Source organism: Pagrus major, chromosome 22, assembly GCF_040436345.1.
Source record: "Pagrus major chromosome 22, Pma_NU_1.0".
Taxonomy (NCBI): Eukaryota; Metazoa; Chordata; class Actinopteri; order Spariformes; family Sparidae; genus Pagrus; species Pagrus major.
The window spans coordinates 19,021,578-19,031,601 of NC_133236.1; positions in this window are offsets into that span (position 1 = coordinate 19,021,578).

Consider the following 10,024-nt stretch of genomic DNA (forward strand, 5'->3'; position numbering starts at 1 on the left):
ACCAACAAACCCGAGTATACATAAAGTTCTGGTGCAGGAAAGTTACTCCGCAGAGAAGAGGCTGCATGGGATACAGATGTTTTTTCCCCCCAAGTTCTTTTCAGAATTCAGTATTCAGTATTCTTTCTGACAAATGGGTTGCTAATGATCAAAACACAATGCACGGAGGCCTTTAAAGAGCCTGTCAAATTGTGCAGGCAGGTTGATGGGAGGAACGGGAGTTGTCATGTGTCAAAGTAACAGGTAACTACGCTTCCACCCGAGAAACAAGGGAGAGGATGCCAGTGAATAATGTAGGTAGGAGTTTGTCTGAGAGTGGTTTGATATGCTCATTTGACTTGTCACTAAAGACCGTGTGAGACGGTGTGCGTGTGTTTTTGAAAGCCTCAAAGCTGCAATTGTTTTTTTTCTTCTTGTTTTAAAGTCTCAGCGCTTCTCGATGAGCTCCTCTGACTGAACTCGAAAATGCGCTGTGGTCCTTCTAGAAAAGAGGCTGTTTGGATTCAACTTTTTCGATCGACAGCTACAGCAATGAAAAAATGGGAATCGAAACGAAGACAAAACTGTGCAAAGCCGAAGAAAACAGGGCAGGGAAGTAGCAATGGTTGTACAGGATAAGCAGAAATATTAAAGTAGCCGAGGAGAAGGGAAAGGAAAGGTAAGAGAATCAAGTTGACAGCTGGTGGCATGCCACTTCAGATTCAGCCCATCCTAATCAGTCCTATTGTGAATAACTGAATACTGAATCACTTGTGATTCATATTCCTCACTTTGCAAGATTGTACACGAGCTGAGACACATTCTTCCGCTTGAGTTTTTAATAATAACCGAGGGAGTAATCCTTTCAATTATCTGCCAGTGAGTACAGGAGCTATCCATCATCGGCCTTGGTTGTTTTCATTTTCTCTAATTGGCATTTCTAGTGGCTGCCACTTGGAAGTGAACCTGTCTCCGTGTGAAACCTGAGGTGCTAAACCTCTTACTATTCTGTATTTCTTGGCCTTCCTCCTCTTGTGTTTCTTCCTGTTCTTGTCTTCTCCAACTTACTTTTGGCAGATGCTTCCAAGCTTTCTGTATTTCTCACAGCTGCACTGAAGCGCTCTCCTTGTTCCACGCCAACTTGCATCATACAAGTCTCACAGTAGGGCTTACTTTTCCTCCGGCGAAAATCCAGACAAAGTGATGTTATGCAGCATCTAGATGTACTTGTGTAGTGCTGTCCTTGTTTAGTGTTTAAACTCAGCAATTAAAAAAACTTGTGTCTGAACTTGCAAAATAATCTACCAATAATTAAGCTAACAAATGTGATGTGTCTGCTCTTAATGAGTTCTTATCCATGTATTTCATTCAGGAGAGACATGATGAATGAAGTGGAGATAAATGTTTATTATAACAGATGATGTAGTGGTAATTAAGTCTTGACAAGAAAGTATTTGGCACTTACTGACACTCTACTGGGAGATTTCTAATTGAGGGGCATCAGCCTTGAGCAGCAGCAGCATAATAAATCCCCCCAGAGTCCAGACACTGGTGGTGGCTGATGACTTCTGCTGAGATCTGATGAAACTGATGAATCTGCATTGACTCGGCAGAGAAAGAGAGGTTGAGGTGCATACATAACAGCAGCACGACAGCAAGACAGAGACAGAGAAACATTTTTAAAAAGACGGCAGCAGCGAGATGATAGGTTAACAATGTAGGTGTATGGCTGTGCCATAGGACAGATGTGAACAGCTGATCAGTCTCAGTAACAGCCCTGGGCAATGAGCAAGCAAAATTTGAGTGAGCATGCGTGAGAAGGATAAAAGGCAGGATAAGATGAGAACTATAACTACAGATGGTCTTACGAATGAACTCTTCACCAGAGCTCTGTAAGCATGCAGTATATTTAGCTGTTCAGTCATTTAATTGTGAAACCTGGGCCCCAGGTGATCAGCGCCCAGGACAGGAGCATCCTCTGGGAGATCCTGCCTCTAATTTCCAGTGGGGGCAGCAAGGGTCCCTCCATCACTGTTCCAACCGAATCCGTGCAACAAGGACAAAAACAAGCTGTGGCAAATAAAAAAACAAAATCAAAAAACACATACAAAAAGTAAATTACGTGCAAAGCAAGATGAAGCTCTGGGAACCCGCAGGAACACGGATAATAGAGAACTTGAGACTGACATGGGGAAACAGAATGAAAACAGACAAACTGACAAAGAGAAACACAGACTTTAATACACAGGAATGATAAACAAATGAAACACAGGTGTACATAGAAAAAGGGTGGGAAAGAGACAAAGACAGAAGGTGGAAAGATATAACCACAAAATAAAACAGGAAATAACTAAACTGTGAAGCCAAACCATGACAAGTTGTTCATTTCTGGCGTTTTCTATATAGTCTGTTTCACAGTATCACTACCTGATGAGGTTGCTGACCTGCATCGCATCGTATCAACTCACTATTCTGTATTTCCCAGCAGGAGTCAGCTGTCAAATATCTGTTTGACAGTGTCCTCTGAAACACAATAATGTCCCTTTTAGCAAGATTATGATACAAAATGATGGCTGACCAAGATCAGGGAACATTTTCTGGTTCAAAGGCAGCTTTTACGTTTACAATCCACGATCTTAGCAAATCAATATTGTACGGAATTACTTCTGTCATAAGGTGTGAGGGAAGGTTTGGAAATGAACCAGCACTCCCTTTAACTCTACTATGAATATGTTTTTTTGTTTTGTTTAACAATAAAGAAAAGCAAGGAGGAGCGGCAGGGTGACCGCCTTCAAAATAAAATGAAAATCCAATGCCTGGGATGTCAAATTTCACCCCCTTGCTCCTGCTTCATATCTGTATTCCATTATTCATGGCTGACAAGAGTTGCAGGAGGAAGTGTTGCCCCACTTTTCCCTTTCCCCCCCTCTCAAAATACGTTGAAGTAAAGCTGAAACCAATCCGGCTTAAGGCCCTCTCTGCGTTTCCTCGCAGCCCCTTTCCGTTGCTGTAGTCTTAGTGAGAATTAGCTGGTTATCGGGCGTCTGTGTGCGATCCAGATTGCAGTAGGAAAGCAGGTTATCCTTTCACAGGAAGAGGCCCGGGATGACACGCCACAACACCTTGTTTTTGTTCCCCAATCCGCAGGTGAACAATGGGAGCCCTGTGCACTGGCATCAGCTAAACCAGAGCTGCCAGCCTTGTCTTCTCTGCATGCTCTGTTGTCTGCTGACAAGGGACGAGCCAAAGTGCAAAAGTGGAGCAAACAGCTAAATATAACCAAAACCTGTTTACTGCCCTACGATCTGCAGTGTGCCCCTGTTTGAATGCATATATAGCATTCCTGGCTGTGAGTGGGTGCATGTTTGTGTTTTGCCTTGAATTAATGCAGCTGTGTGCTTTGATGTGACGCAGAGCTTTGTTTAGCCGGGCCTGAATATTGTTTAGGTGTATCGCAAGTCTATAGCTTTGGGGTTTTTTTGCGAGTACGTCTCTGGGCAATTTGTGTTCAGTCTCTCCATTAACTATTGAAAAACAACATCTGCTTTGGAGAATTCCTTGTCAAGCTTCTACATCTTTGAAGAACCATTTAATATGATCTCCTGCTGTGACCGACAGTCATAACGCACAACTTGTAGCATTGGGAATTTCAAAAAATGACAAATCCTGACGGCCAAGAGGTTTTTCTTGACATGTTTGCGGTCGCCAGGAGATTTTTCAGACAAAAGTTTTAACTGACAATTTCCTTTTTAACTCCAGCTAAACTTTTTTTGTCCCTTGTAGCAACCTAAGAAAAAAAAGCGTGGATGGATTCAATTTGCACATTGCCGATTGTCTTCAAGGGAGAGTTTAGATATGGATTTCTAGGGAGGGTTCCCAGAACATGATTTCAGCTTTGTAATTAAAATTTCATCAAGTAATGAAGCGAACCAGAGGCTAAATGAGCATAAAGGTTAATCATCTGTTCAATAGCTGGAAGGTCAGACTTTGTGTACTTTGTATTATGTGAGATATTAAGCGTGCTGGCTGCTAATATCAGCTGTGCGCTGACACGAAACTAATGGACATGTTAAGTGTGAGCTCGGACAAGTATTGTCGATTAAAGGTTAATTGTTAATCATCACAACGCGTGGAAGAAACACCAGTAGCACAGCAGGAAGGAAACAGAAATTGTTGATGACCTTGAGACAGCGTGGGAGCGAGAGACTGAACAGGAGAGAAAAAGTGTAATCTTGTGTGTGCACACATGTGTTTCTTGATGTATTCAGCAGAGAGACTGTTATTTCCTCTGCATGCTGATTACCATGCGGCCTTTGTGCCCGCGTACTGTAGGGTAAATGATTGCAGGTGAATTAGCCGGCCCTGAGAGTCTTATTGGGAAACATTGCTGCAATCACCTAATGGTCCATATCCATCCCCTGCATTAATGAATCTCTGTCTTTCTCCTCCCTTTTCGCTTTTCCTCCTCCACCTTCCAGACTCCCATATCTTCAGTTGAAACTGTGTTAATCCCCCTACCACATTTCTCTCACTCTCTATTCTAACGCTTTCCCCACTTTTCTGTCATTGCGCCACTTACTTTCTCCCTCTGCCTCTTGTGCTTTCACTCTGCCTCTGCTTTGCTCCTTCGTGCATGAGCAAAATGCTGAAAAAAAGCCTCTCATTTTATTCGTTCAAAGCCATCATAGAAGTACATTAAAAAAAGAACATGTTGTCCTCAATGACTCAGGTAGAAAATGAACAACCAGCACGATCATTCAGTGGTCGAAACCTCCACATTGTGAGGAAATTGTAATGTTTCCAATGATGCTGTGTAGCTAATAAATGTGCGCCCACAGCTGCTCACTGTGCTCAATTTGCCGGAATGATGCTCCATTTTCTGAGACTATAAACACAAAAGCAAACCAATCAAGAGTCCAAAGTGCGTTCGCTGAAAGCTAAAAATGGGGATTTGAATGTGCATCACATAATCACACACTGAAAAACTAACCTACTAAGCTCATACATTTAGCTTTGCCCTCAGATAATACAGACACAATCTAATATGGCCGCTGCTGTGTAACATAACAAGTGAGTTTAAGGCGAGACACGAAAGGTGAAAACACAGATTTTTCATGCACCAGTTAATTTTGAGATTTGGGGTTGTTTTCAGTCAGAATAGTGGAAAGAAAATGGAGTGTTTATTTTAGGTCACATTACTTATTCTGTCTTGTTTCAGATTTAATTAGATAGCCTCATTTGCATTGAATATCAGAAAATGTGTTATGCAAAAAACTGTCCTGGTCCAGCCGTGTTCGCTGGGAGCAACCAGTCCATGGAGACCTGGCCTTGGTGAATCTGTACTTAGGGCCTGAGGCGTAATGTCAGTTACACGCTATTGGCTGCTGCCTGTTTTTACAGGAAACAAGTAACTATGCCAAAGGGCTCATTCATTTATCACCCATAGCCTGATTTAGCCTGATTTACATTGTGTTCCTAAAAACATGACGAGAATGGTCTCCAATGATATAAAGAGACAATCAAAATTCCCTCTGTAAAAACCTTTGAGTCTAACATGTCAACAAAATGAAACAAGAATTTGGAGCATGGCTTTATCCACTGTTCAGGTTTCTGTTCTGGAAATTAATGCAAAATAGTGCATTTTTAATTAGATAATGCCTTATTTACATATTACAATGTAACATTTCAATAAACTTGTAATACAAAAAATACTTTAGTAAGTAATCAACAGGGGACGTTTCATGGTGACATCTATCCGTTGAAAACTTTACCCTATTCACCAATTTGCAGTTTTCTATTGCGGGTGTTATTTGCTCCAAGAAACTGTGCTTCCATTGTCTTTATTTTGTTAACATTCTTCATTTTTCTAGTGCACGAAGACGGTGGTGATGCTCCGACACCTGTGGAAAAGCCTCCATATGTGCATTACTACTCTTCACATGCAAGAGTCTTGATTGACAAGCTCATTGATTAGTTGGCTGAAGTATACCGACTTGCCCGAGGAGCTTTAGTGTAGAGTAAATGAGAGGAATTATTTTGTTTCGATGGATGCCAGACAAAAAGCTGGACTGCATGCTTAACTGGTGCATTCAAAGCCTAATTATAGCTCATGAATGAAGACAAGTGGAAGGAGCTCTTCTGTTGGGTTACCTCTTCATTTCCACAGATTTACCTCAGCATCCTGAAAGCTTTTTCCCCTGTGATTCCCAAACAAAACCTGGGTAAATGCACTGGAACAGCTCTCTAAGGTAGATGCCAGTTGTTATAACATGCTCACAATGTGGGGTCATTATTGATTTAGGCTAATCCCCCTGCTTTGTGCAGGATTATCTTGGTCTGGGATTGTACAAACCACTGTTTACCACCTACAACAGGATGTATCAGAAAGCCCAGTTGAATTCACTCAGACCAGCAGCTAACACTGATCTGCACTAATCCGGCCAATGACAGGGTCTGTCAGAGCAGGTTGTCATGGTGACACCTGATGTCCTGGGATGAAAAGGATAGCGCTTGTTGAATGACCAGCTGTGCAATGATCATGACTGTGAGGCCTGTTTTGTATTCTGTCCTGTATTGTACTGAAAAAATTACATTTTATACAAAGCAATAAAGAACTGAGAGTAAGAGAAGCCTCGGAAATATAAACTGGAGAATGAACTGTATGTACACAAACCACATTTTTTGTGGTTGTGGTGACCTATGATAGATAAGTGGTGGAAACATGATAAAATGGCCATTAGGATTCATTTGGATTCCCCCATGGTAGATAAAACATGATGAAGTGCCCTCAGGGCACCCTTTCAGTAGAAAAAACATGATAAGATACCCTTGAGGATGCACATCCAGCGGAAAAAATTGACAAAATGCCCTGTGGGGTGCCCTTCCAGTGGAGAAAACGTGGTAACGTGCCCTCTAAGGTACCCTTCCACTTCACTATAAATGTATCGGGACTTTCTGCACACTGGTGCTCCACCACATACAGCTGGTGCATTTTTCTTTTTCGCCCCGACCCCTCAAACATCCTGAGTCTGCCACTGTGCCTCTCCAGTTCTCTTCTTGCCAGACGCCACTAAGTTACAAATTGTTGTCTTTTTTCCTCTGATCCACCCCCAAGTGAAGTACACTGCAGGTGCTGTCTTTGCCCGTGTGTTTGCATGGTGCGTTGAGTGCAGTGTTGGTGCACACAGCAGAGTTAATACCTGCACACCCCTCTGATGGTCTACTGTTTTTGTTTTCCAGCCAAGTTGTGGAGTAGCATGGAACCGAGCCCAGTGTGTGGTGTGTGCTCGGAGGCAGGGAACCCGCTGTTTCATTTAGCTGTTTTTGTCGACATGCTAATGTGATGGGCTCAGACCCCCACGCTGCCCATTTCAGTGGGAAAAGATGAACTGATGTTACACACACACACACACACACACACACACAGACCCCCCACAAGCCCCATTCCTCTCCAGCAGAAGGATATCTGTAAACTAATTAGTCGTTGAGTTTCGCTTTCTCTCTGAGTGTGGGTGTGGGTATGTACCACATACGTGGGTGTATACAAGGTTTCGATCATATGTGTGTGTGCATATGTGTGTGTGCGTGTGTGTGTGTGTGTGCATGGAGTGCTGAGGGCCACGGAAAATAATAGAGCAATGTTTTTCCTCTCGCTTCATTTTCTAACCATGTATATTAGTGTTCTTGTTTGTGTGGGAGCAAAGCACACCGAGGTCTGTTCTTCATAATAACACATTGTTATTGTTTAATCATGTGGAAGACGAGCCTCTGATGAATCACAGCATCCACTGCAAGAAAAGAAGACAAGAGAAAATTGATCAAATGTCTCAAATTTTGGCATTGAGGCTGGAAAGCGAGACATGGAGACTTTGTGCAGTATAATTACGTGCCCCTTCATGGCGTGCGTCATGTAATAACCTGCCTGGTGCTGATATTTTTATAGTCTCGGTGCAAAAGTTTTTTCTGAAAACACATGAAGACATTAGATCATCATAAAGTGTACAAGTGCTTGGTGTGGCTTGAAAAAGCTTGCAAATGTTTTTGGTGACATTGTGTACCGTAGTTAAGTTAATGGATTACTTGAATTGCATAACTAACGTGTTACGTTACTCATTTCAACAAAAAGTAATCTGAGTACTCTAAGGGATTACTTTGTAACAAGTTACCCCCAACACTGACTGTGACCTCATGGTGTCCCATTCTTATAAAAGCGATATCTCAGAAATACATTAAGGGAATTCCTTTTTTAGCACAAACATCAACATCCAGGCAGTAATTCTACTTTTAATCTACACTGTGAAGGCAAATTACCTTTCTATATTAACTTCACATAAATGAGCTAGGTAAACACAAATAAATAAAAAATATAAACTCTGCTGAGAACCAGGCTACATGTTAAGCAATCAAAAATAGAGTTGGGGTTCTGGACGAAGGGACCGTAACATGACACTGTGGACATTTCTGTCACAGCTTTGGTCCTAAAAGACATACTGTTATAAATTAAGCATTGTGGCGCTTCAGAGATTCCACCACCTACAAATCAAAGTTCATTACACATCATTGAACAAAAATATTTACACTGAAAATGAAATGTACATGAATTTTGCAAATGCAAGAATTTGCATTCTCAATAAAATCATGATTAATTTCACAGACGCAATATCTGTCGAAGTCATCAAAGTATTTTTCTGTATATTCTTCAGCCCTAATTTGAAAGTACATGTGCAGTAAGTACAAATGGTTGACAGAAAAGTATTACGAGTATTACGATAGTGAGTATTGAGTTTATTTTTATAACATTCGCAAGATCTTTTAAACATTATTTTTTTATGTGCCAAGCCTCCTTCCCAACTTGGTTTTTCATTGCAGGCGGATGTGAGGTTTGGGGGTCTCTACACTGAGCGAGGCCTTTGGGGCTCATCCACACACACCAACATGACCAAATCCATTTCTCATCTTCATATTTACACACACACACAAAGACTCAAGGCAGAGACATATTGAATGCCCTTTTCTTTGCTCTCCCAAGATTACCTGTCAGGCTTGTCATGGTTGGCTGATGTGAACATTGTTTCAATTCTTTCTTTCAACATGGTACGTGTGTGTGTGTGTGTGTGTGTGTGTGTGTGTGTGTGTGTGTGTGTGCAGTCGCTCTTGTAATCAGGGCTTCATGACATTCTTTATCTACATCTTTAGACAAGTACCTTGGTGCTCCCTTGGTTACAGACCAAAGTCCTTGCCTTGTACCATTGTGCAGCAGCAGAGCTCTCTTGAGACTGGGGGGTTGTTACATGATGCTATTCTGCTGCTGTTTATCCCTGAAACTAAACTGTATCTATCTTTTGCTTGAATGCACATGGAACACAAAAACCCACTTAAACAGAGGTGGGTTAAATATTATGCATGAAGGAAAGATGCAGTTTAAGTTTCCTGAGGCGCATCATCACTCAAGCCAAAGCACACTAGTCAAGAGGGAGCGTGGCAGAAGCACTTGACGTTGTCCACTTCGTTTTGCATTTCCTATTGAATGAAAAGGAATAAATGTAACCATAAAGGTACATTTAACTGGAGTCTGTCTGAGCAGGAATTCTGTTTCACACCCAGGAAAACACGAGATAAAGATGTTTAGTTGACAGTGTTTTCATGTGATCATCTTGATAGCCACAACATAACAAATCATCCGTTTTTGAGAGCCTCAATACAAGCGTGGTGGCAGCTTTGAAGATTGGAGAGAGAGCCCAAAGGCACCGGCTTGCCTTAACAATCCAATTTACTTCCATGGAGGAGGGCCAAAATACATCATAGCCACTTATTGCTTTTGCTGTATGTATCTTTTTTGGATTCCCCCAGCTCTTTGCCTTAATGAACAATTTATCTGCACGGCAGCAGTTTCAGGCTGTGTTGATGCTCGGCTACTATTTCATATTAAAAGAGAAAATCAATCCAAATTACATTCTATCTTTGCAGGCATCATTGCAATGATGCTTTATTCAGTTATTCGGTATTATACTCTTAGTTGGCATGCAGCGTCAATGACAGGAGGCTG